The sequence below is a fragment of the Drosophila obscura genome, unplaced genomic scaffold, assembly GCF_018151105.1.
Source record: "Drosophila obscura isolate BZ-5 IFL unplaced genomic scaffold, ASM1815110v1 contig_137, whole genome shotgun sequence".
NCBI lineage: Eukaryota > Metazoa > Arthropoda > Insecta > Diptera > Drosophilidae > Drosophila > Drosophila obscura.
The window spans coordinates 1,346,094-1,356,723 of record NW_024542721.1 but is presented as its reverse complement, the minus strand read 5'-3'; the positions used below and the strand labels follow the sequence as shown (position 1 = coordinate 1,356,723).

Sequence of the window (10,630 nt, the reverse complement as noted above, 5' to 3'; positions counted from 1 at the left end):
GGAGATCTGAACGCTAGCATATTGACGCCGGATCATCACCCGCCGCCAGTGTGGTCGTCGTTGCCGAGGTTGTCGCAGCCTACGTTTGACGGTACTTATGCGAATTATAAGAATTTCATAAATTCGTTCGATCAACTTATTGTGCGTGAGTCGTGACTGTCTAACATAGAAAGGTTTAATTATTTGCTGACCTGCCTAAGGGGGCCGGCGTTAGACACAGTTCAGGCATTCCAGGTTACCAGCGAAAACTATCCGAAGGCTCTAGAAAAACTCAAAGAACGTTATGATAATTCTACTCTTATTTTTCTAAAAGGAATCGAGTCATTGTTTGCCTGTGGAAAGGGCTAACAGTCAGCAGCTTCGCAGTTTAGTGGATAAAGCCTCCGCTATCTTTAGCTCTTTGGAATCCATCGGCAAACCTGAGAATATTGCTCAAGCTATGCTCATATATATCGTTATGGAGAAGTGTGATCAGCCAACTCGGATTAAGTGGAAGGAATCGCTGGACTACAAGACTCTGCCAACCTGGGTAAAATGCACACAGCTGTTGGAACGCCCCTGTCAGTTTCTCCATTGATCTGGAACCTCGGCTACTACTTCGTCGCAACGAAAGGCTGAAACCAATAAGTCCAATCGTCATTCAAATCACCATACAACCTCATCGTTTGCCATTACTAATTTGTCTTGTACCCTTTGTTCTAGTTCTGGTCATAAAATTACGAACTGTTCGCAGTTCAAGGTTATGAACAGCAATCAACGGTTCGATAATGTGAAACGCCTCGGTCTCTGCATCAATTGTCTTGGAAACGGCCATAGAGTGGCACAATGCGCATCGGTTCATCGTTGCCGTGCCTGTAATCGGACTCATCATTCAACCTTACATCACTCTCAGCCGCAACAAACACCTCAATCGTCAGAAGGACAAACCTCAACTCCAGCACAAGAAACACAATCATCGCTACCCTCCTGGCCACCTACTGCCAGTCAGTCTCATCAAGCAGCGTCTTATTCGCACATGGAAGTAGCAGCAGAGGATCAGATACTGTTAGCGACAGCGATGGTATTGGTCAAGGATGCCTCAAGTGAATACAAACTTGGTAGACATTGCTTGATTCGTGTTCTCAGGTTAATTTTGTAACCGAGAACTTCGCTCAAAAACTTCGCCTTCGTCGTGAAAAACACCACATCGGAATCCGCAGTATCGGAGAGTCCCTTACTAACCTTAAGGCTCGTACGACGACTTCTATTAAATCGCGCACATCTGGCTATCAGCTAACTCTCCAGTTCGGAATAATCTCTCACATTGCCTACCAGCCAGATAGTGAGATCGACATATCAAATTGGAACCTACCTGCCAATACTCCACTGGCAGATGAATCGTTTTTTAGGTCTAAGCGCATTGATTTGTTATTGGGAACCGAAGTCTTCTATGGAGCTCTTGCTGTTTTCCAGATTCGCATTGGTCCCAATCTTCCCACGTTGCAGAAGACTCTGTTCGGTTGGGTTGTTGCTGGGAGGTACCAACGCCAACAGAATATACAGCCATCGTTATGCTTGGTGACTGTAGAAGAGTCGATCGACAAAAACTTACAGCAGTTATGGAAGGTTGACTCTATCGGCAATTCAAGAGCTAAAATTCTCCCAACTCATCGTCGCTGTGAGGAACTCTATAGGGATGCAACACAGAAGGTGATGCCATTCCAAGAAGACCCAAACTGTCTTGGAAATTCAGTCGATACAGCTCGTAATCGATTTTTTGCCATTGAGAGACGTCTTGCTCGTTTACCGGAGATTCGCTCGCAGTATCTATCGTTTATGCCGGAATATGAAAGTCTTGGTCACATGTCCATAATACCGAAGACAAACTTAGAGAAACCACATTATTATATTCCTCACCATTTCGTTCTCAAGCCAAGCAGCACCTCGACGAAGCTCGTATTTGACGCTTCTTGCCGTACAACATCGCAGAAATCACTTAACGATCTTCTTTTAGTCGGTCCGACCATTCAGGATGAGTTGTACCTGCAATTGCTACGATTCCGCTTGCATAGGTTTGGTATCACTGCTGACGTCACTAAGATGTATAGACATGTGCTTGTGGGGGAGAAGGATAGAAAATTCCAGTATATTTTGTGGCGGACGTTCCCAAATGCCGAGCTTCAAACCTATCAGCTCAATACCGTAACATATGGGACCGCGTCCGCCCCATACCTCACAACTCGTAGTTTGCATCACTTGGCGGATGATTGTAAGGATAAGTGGCCCTTAGGAGCTGCGGCTGTTAAAAGGCTGATGAAATAGAAATAGAACCTCAAACTCAAAACAGAAATCACAGCTACCCTCGCTTATGGTCAGTTTCCCTTATGCAAATGGCATTTCAATCATCCAGGCGTGATGGAAGATTAGTCTATTAAAGAACTAAACACATCAGAGAATGAGAGTAGTAGCACACTCGGCGTAACGTGGCATCAACAAATTGATGTATTTAGCTTTACCTTCACTCCCAAGGAAATCTTTGATGAGCTTCGCTATCGCTTGAGCATCTTAGAAACGTATTTCAAGAAAATTCTAAACGTTCAATCTGACATCGAGGATCTTAGTCCGAACGATGAAAGACGTGCGGACTTGGAAGATACCTAAGATACCTTACATAGCAATAAAGCTATCCATAAAGGAAAAACTAGGAGGAGATCTGAACGCTAGCATATTGACGCCGGATCATCACCCGCCGCCAGTGTGGTCGTCGTTGCCGAGGTTGTCGCAGCCTACGTTTGACGGTACTTATGCGAATTATAAGAATTTCATAAATTCGTTCGATCAACTTATTGTGCGTGAGTCGTGACTGTCTAACATAGAAAGGTTTAATTATTTGCTGACCTGCCTAAGGGGGCCGGCGTTAGACACAGTTCAGGCATTCCAGGTTACCAGCGAAAACTATCCGAAGGCTCTAGAAAAACTCAAAGAACGTTATGATAATTCTACTCTTATTTTTCTAAAAGGAATCGAGTCATTGTTTGCCTGTGGAAAGGGCTAACAGTCAGCAGCTTCGCAGTTTAGTGGATAAAGCCTCCGCTATCTTTAGCTCTTTGGAATCCATCGGCAAACCTGAGAATATTGCTCAAGCTATGCTCATATATCGTTATGGAGAAGTGTGATCAGCCAACTCGGATTAAGTGGAAGGAATCGCTGGACTACAAGACTCTGCCAACCTGGGTAAAATGCACACAGCTGTTGGAACGCCCCTGTCAGTTTCTCCATTGATCTGGAACCTCGGCTACTACTTCGTCGCAACGAAAGGCTGAAACCAATAAGTCCAATCGTCATTCAAATCACCATACAACCTCATCGTTTGCCATTACTAATTTGTCTTGTACCCTTTGTTCTAGTTCTGGTCATAAAATTACGAACTGTTCGCAGTTCAAGGTTATGAACAGCAATCAACGGTTCGATAATGTGAAACGCCTCGGTCTCTGCATCAATTGTCTTGGAAACGGCCATAGAGTGGCACAATGCGCATCGGTTCATCGTTGCCGTGCCTGTAATCGGACTCATCATTCAACCTTACATCACTCTCAGCCGCAACAAACACCTCAATCGTCAGAAGGACAAACCTCAACTCCAGCACAAGAAACACAATCATCGCTACCCTCCTGGCCACCTACTGCCAGTCAGTCTCATCAAGCAGCGTCTTATTCGCACATGGAAGTAGCAGCAGAGGATCAGATACTGTTAGCGACAGCGATGGTATTGGTCAAGGATGCCTCAAGTGAATACAAACTTGGTAGACATTGCTTGATTCGTGTTCTCAGGTTAATTTTGTAACCGAGAACTTCGCTCAAAAACTTCGCCTTCGTCGTGAAAAACACCACATCGGAATCCGCAGATCGGAGAGTCCCTTACTAACCTTAAGGCTCGTACGACGACTTCTATTAAGTCGCGCACATCTGGCTATCAGCTAACTCTCCAGTTCGGAATAATCTCTCACATTGCCTACCAGCCAGATAGTGAGATCGACATATCAAATTGGAACCTACCTGCCAATTCCCTGGCAGACCCTGCAGATGAATCGTTTTTTAGGTCTAAGCGCATTGATTTGTTATTGGGAACCAAAGTCTTCTATGGAGCTCTTGCTGTTTTCCAGATTCGCATTGGTCCCAATCTTCCCACGTTGCAGAAGACTCTGTTCGGTTGGGTTGTTGCTGGGAGGTACCAACGCCAACAGAATATACAGCCATCGTTATGCTTGGTGACTGTAGAAGAGTCGATCGACAAAAACTTACAGCAGTTATGGAAGGTTGACTCTATCGGCAATTCAAGAGCTAAAATTCTCCCAACTCATCGTCGCTGTGAGGAACTCTATAGGGATGCAACACAGAAGGTGATGCCATTCCAAGAAGACCCAAACTGTCTTGGAAATTCAGTCGATACAGCTCGTAATCGATTTTTTGCCATTGAGAGACGTCTTGCTCGTTTACCGGAGATTCGCTCGCAGTATCTATCGTTTATGCCGGAATATGAAAGTCTTGGTCACATGTCCATAATACCGAAGACAAACTTAGAGAAACCACATTATTATATTCCTCACCATTTCGTTCTCAAGCCAAGCAGCACCTCGACGAAGCTCGTATTTGACGCTTCTTGCCGTACAACATCGCAGAAATCACTTAACGATCTTCTTTTAGTCGGTCCGACCATTCAGGATGAGTTGTACCTGCAATTGCTACGATTCCGCTTGCATAGGTTTGGTATCACTGCTGACGTCACTAAGATGTATAGACATGTGCTTGTGGGGGAGAAGGATAGAAAATTCCAGTATATTTTGTGGCGGACGTTCCCAAATGCCGAGCTTCAAACCTATCAGCTCAATACCGTAACATATGGGACCGCGTCCGCCCCATACCTCACAACTCGTAGTTTGCATCACTTGGCGGATGATTGTAAGGATAAGTGGCCCTTAGGAGCTGCGGCTGTTAAAAGGCGTTTTATGTTGATGATCTTCTGGGAGGGGCTGATGAAATAGAAATAGAACCTCAAACTCAAAACAGAAATCACAGCTACCCTCGCTTATGGTCAGTTTCCCTTATGCAAATGGCATTTCAATCATCCAGGCGTGATGGAAGATTAGTCTATTAAAGAACTAAACACATCAGAGAATGAGAGTAGTAGCACACTCGGCGTAACGTGGCATCAACAAATTGATGTATTTAGCTTTACCTTCACTCCCAAGGAAATCTTTGCCACCACCATAAAACGAACAATTCTATCCACTGCATCATCGTTATTCGATCCAATCGGTCTGCTGTCGCCTCTAGTCATCGTCGCTAAGATTATTCTTCAGGAGTTGTGGCTGTTGAAGCTGGATTGGGACGAGTCTATTCCGCAAATTCTAAGCAATGCATGGAGCAACTGTTTGGAGTCATTGAATTCACTCTCGTCACTATCGGTACCGCGGTTTTGTTTGCAGCCCGACGCCAGGACTATTCAACTGTATGGATTTTGCGACGCCTCGATTCAAGCATACGGCTGCTGTATTTGTGTGCGCAGTGAGAATCCGCTAGGACAGGATGCAGTGAAATTTTTCACGTCTAAGTCGAGAGTAGCACCAGTGAAGAAACCGTCTCTTCCGAAGCTTCAACTGTGCGGCGCACATTTGCTGTCTCAGCTTTTCTACAAAATCAAGGATATATTCTCTGAACACAACATCACGTCATATTTTTGGAGCGACTCACAGATCATATTGCATTGGCTGCAACAACACTTAATCACTTTATCGACCTTTGTTGGGAATAGGATTTCTGACATTCAGGAGATGACGTCTGGTGGGAAGTGGCGCTACGTACCAACATATAAAAATCCAGCTGCTCTTCTGTCGCGAGGCTGCAACGTTAGCGAGCTTATCAAATCGGCATGGTTTTCTGGTCCCTTATTTCAGCTGGAAGATTCGTTGAAATGGCCCACCAGCAGTAAACAGCTTGGTAAGGTTCATAAGGAGATGTCGGAAGCAATCGACGCCTACCACATCCTCACCGACACCAGATGAGCTTCGTTTTGCTTCGCACTGCCTTATTTGGAACATTCAACGAACTCATTTCACAGAAGATATTCGTTTACTTCAGAAGCAAAAACCATTGAAGAGTAGCTTAAAGTTTCTTACTACCTTTTTAGAGCTCGTAAATGGATCCGAGCTCGTCAAGGTTGGTGGACGATTGGAATATTCAGACCTACCAGACGGTCAAAAACATCCGTTGCTGCTGCCTAGCCAGTCTAAACTTGTTTGGAATTATATTCGTCACTTGCATATTCGTAACTATTACGCTGGACCTAAGGCCTTAGTCGCTCTCATTCGTTTGGTATACTGGATCGTTAACGCCAGAGACTTGGCACGTCGAATTGTCCGCTCCTGTGTACACTGTGTTCACTACAGACCAAAGCTGCTATACCAACTTATGGGCTCACTACCACCGTCTCGACTCTCTCCTGCCCGACCGTTTGAACGCTGTGGTGTGGATTTTTGTGGACCCATTAATGCCTATCTACGGATTCGAGGAAAGGGGTCTACAAAATCGTACTTGGCCGTGTTCGTTTGCCTTCTCACCAAAGCCGTTCACATTGAAGTAGTTTCGGACTTATCAACGAAGGCGTTCTTGAATGCATTGAAGCGGATATGAGGTCGTCGAAAATTTCCGGCAGACATTTTCTGCGATAATGCCACTAATTTTGTCGGGGCATCAAATCAACTGTTTGAACTCAAAAGGTTTATGTTCAAAAAGGAGACCCAAGATGAAATTTATAGATTTTGCGCCACAGATTTTTATTAATTTCCACTTTATTCCTCCCAGGGCACCTCACTTCGGAGGCCTTTGGGAAGCGGCCGTCAAGAGTGCGAAAGGGCTCTTGAATCGAACATTGGCAAACACAAGGTTTACGTTTGAGGAACTGAGCACCGTCGTAGTGGAGATAGAAGCGATCCTTAACTCGCGCCCGATATCACCACTCTCGTCAGACCCGAACGACTTCAACGCACTTACGGCTGGTCACCTCTTGGTTGGCGAATCATTGCGTTCGTTGCCTGAGAGGTCCCTCGAAAACGTCAAGTTGTCAAATTTGGACCGCTACGACATGATCACCGCCGTCAAGCCGTCAACGAATTGCGATCTCGCATGAAATGGAGAGCACCCTCAACGAATCTTACTGAGGGCACAATGGTCATCATTCATGAGGACAACCTGCCAATACGCTGGAAGCTAGGCCGAGTGCAGTCTACAGTGCTCGGAAGGGATGGTCGTGTACGCGTGGTGCACCTCCGCACCGCGAATGGAACATGCTGCAGGCCAGTACACAAGTTGGCGATTCTTCAACTAGTTTGAAAGCAATCCTTTCAACGGGGCCGGGATGTTTGGTGAAACTCTTAATGTCATAATATAATATAATAATCACTTAAATGACTCTCGCGTTGTAGTACCTTACGCTCATTCTTACTCTCTTTGTTACGCGCTTGCATTAAATTTGTAATTGAATTCACCACATTAGAAGCCCGCTTATGCTCAGTGCTCATGCACTTAGAAACCGAATAAATAGTTATTGGCTAGTACTCAACTGAACCCCCTCGACTTTCGCATTATTCTTGGATTACTGCAAATTTCTTCGCATCGAGATTAATTAGCTCACTGGAGTTTGAAACACCCCGATCCTTGATCAAATATATTGAGGAAAACGCTCCTTTATATATATTTATATACTGACTGAGTACGGGTATAAAAGTAAAGTCGCTTCCCCAGAAGCAACTCACTCGTTTCTTCTAGTTGTTTCCTTATTACATGAGAGTAAAAAACCAGGATTTCGGCGATAAAGTATCACCAATGGAAACGATGCACATACTTTCATATTCTGGAAATTTTGTATCTGTTAACATAACGTTTTAGTCTGACAAAAAATTGCAAAATGTCGGCCGAATTTACCGATAAAAACATCGAAAGAGACATTTTACAACCCGACCAACCTCTCATAACTATAAAATAAACATCTTTCGACGAAACTTAGGCTTCAATGTCAAAACTCATATAAAAAAAAAAGTGTACAAATATGAAACTTTGAAATTCAATTAAAAAAGAATCATGCCCGACCGCCAAATAGTTTCGAGGCTTTTTTTTTTTTGCGATTTTAGGAGCATAGGCCCATATATCGAACATTTACCCAAATTTGAAATTTCAGCAGATTTCTGTTTTTAAACAAACACAAAACCGTAACCGTAGAGCATGCCCTTTGCCCACTTTGGTTAAACTGGGCACCGAGCGAAATTAATAGCACTTTCGGTCGACGGAAAATTTATCGCGAGTACTAGGCTTTAAATCGGAAATCGGTAGCCGCTATCTTCCGGAGAATTTATTGCGAAAGTGAAAACAGGAGCCTGACTAAATCATTATTTTTTGTCATCTCGAAATTGGACATGCGCACTCAACATGTATTTGCTATGTACATATGTATGACTATATAAGTATGCAAACTGTTTTATTTTGTTCAAGCAATTGGATGTCCCACATTGAATTTAAAAGCAATTAAGTGACCAAGGATTGTGAGCCATATATGTATGTGCAAAAAAAATATACCAAATAATTTCGTTTATTTAAAAAAATATATGCATAGTTTATATAAAAAAGAAAAAAGATTTAATAAAATTTCTGTTAGTTTTAATACATTACTGTTTATGTTTCCAAATTATAGTCAAAAATCGATAAAAAAAAATTGTTGAGAAATAGGAAACACAACTTCATATTTCTATGTGAACAGCATCACGTCTACATGGTTGAAAATATAGAGGTATGTAAATATGTGTGCAACTTTATGTAAACTATACATATTCTTAATAAATTAATATTAATCTAATATTATGTGTTGATTATGTATATATGTACATAATTAATAAATATAAACATTGATTATAAATCTGACTATGTTATTTGTTAAAGTTTTTTATGTTATATATATATTAGGCTGGGCCAAACTTTTAAAAATTATTTTGGTTTTTCAAAGGGACACCCCCCAATTCTGTTCTCTGTTATTCAATAAAATTATACAATTGTTTTCAAATTTTTAGTTTAATGTTTGGGGGTTGCTACCACGGAAAGAAAATAATAATTTTTGGGTAAATATACATTAAAACGAGAAGGAACGTGTGAGTCGCTTCTAAAGACGCGACTCTACTTATACCCGTACTCAGTCAGTATTTACATTTTTGAACATATGATTTTTTAGAATTTTAGCATTAAAAAAATTTTACATTTTACATTTTTTTGCTACATATGTTATCTACATCTACATATATTATGTATATTCTACATCTAACATGTAGATTATACATGTACCATTTAGATTCTACATCTCCTCCGCTAGGGGTTGCTCGCGCACTGAACGCGGCAGAGTGTGCGAGCGGGAAGGAAAATGAGTTGCATGGTCGTTGGCAGGATGGGGGAAGGGGAAGCAACTGAAAATGAATTTCTTCATTCTGGCTATAATTATGATCCGATCTTGTTCAGATTCGGCAATCTGGTAGATATGGGCATTTTCTACGATACTGCGTTTTTAGTTTTATCGTATCTTTAAAAATGTGCCTGCCACAGATTTTCGTCTTTTGTGTGGGCGGAAGGGGGTGGGGCGAAATTTTGAAATACACTTGTAGCAGTGTGATATCACATGAGTGTGGAAACCAAATTTGGTTTCGCTAGCTCTTATAGTCTCTGAGATCTAGGCGCTCATCGAGACGGACAGACGGACGGACATGGCTATATCGACTCGACTATTGATGCTAATCAATAATATATATACTTTATGGAGTCGGAAACGTTTCCTTCTCTGCGTTGCACACATCCACTTTTACCACAAATCTAATATACCCCTTACATCTTTTTTGAGTACGGGTATAAAAAACGAAATTTCGAGTTTGACCGTTAATTACGCCCCTTCCAGTGACAAGCCTACTTTACATTTTCTTTTAAAAAATTATTTTAAGTATTGCAAATATATGTATTAAATTTCAGACTTATACCTACCCGGGTTCAAAAGTTATTAATTTTGCAACGTGTTTTGAGAAAACGAGCCACTGTGCGGCGTCTCAGGGTTCATGATCGCCGCTTTTCGACAGTATATTCTACCTGCAATTGTTCGCTTCTTTGCTGTAAGCAACCGCCCGTGGGATCATATTTGGCATTCCACGGCGACGCAACAACTACAATATGTATTTTTCGCGGTGCGCTTTGTGAGGCATTCGCTCTGCTGCTGATGGGTCGGGTGGCGATGCTCTTGCTCGCGTTTTCTCTCGACAGCGTGAGTGCTTAACGTCTACATCACAACAACAAACGCTATTGCATTGCTATGTGTGCTATGCTTGCGTCGGCGCTGCACTCGACACTTGGGGAGCCACTTCAGCGCCACTGTCAACACTTTCAAAAAGAGTGGGTCTCCCAGCCGCGTTCCCGCCCAGTCTGCTCGACGAGGATGGGCTGCTGATCCACACTGCGATGGTTCGGCGCGTTTCTAGTATGGAGCTTGTCCCTGCTGTTCAGAGTGAAATGCGTGGTCCTGCTCTGGATCCTCCTCCCGTGGCCGCTGATGCTGATGGAGGGGGCCAAATCCT

General features: G+C 43.0%; 1 protein-coding gene across 2 annotated transcripts in view; it reads left to right on the top strand.

Annotated features, from left to right (window-relative positions):
* Nucleotides 1-8,062: 8,062 nt before the first annotated feature.
* The window catches only part of LOC111076107 (inactive rhomboid protein 1), a 63,559-nt gene continuing 60,991 nt past the window's right edge, over nucleotides 8,063-10,630 (top strand). The window contains exons 1-2 of one of the 2 annotated variants that reach the window (XM_041595886.1): nucleotides 8,063-8,585; nucleotides 8,722-8,817. The gene's annotated coding sequence lies outside the window, so the exon portion shown is untranslated. The remainder of the gene's footprint in view (nucleotides 8,586-8,721; nucleotides 8,818-10,630) is intronic. The other variant, XM_022369746.2, reaches the window with a different exon arrangement.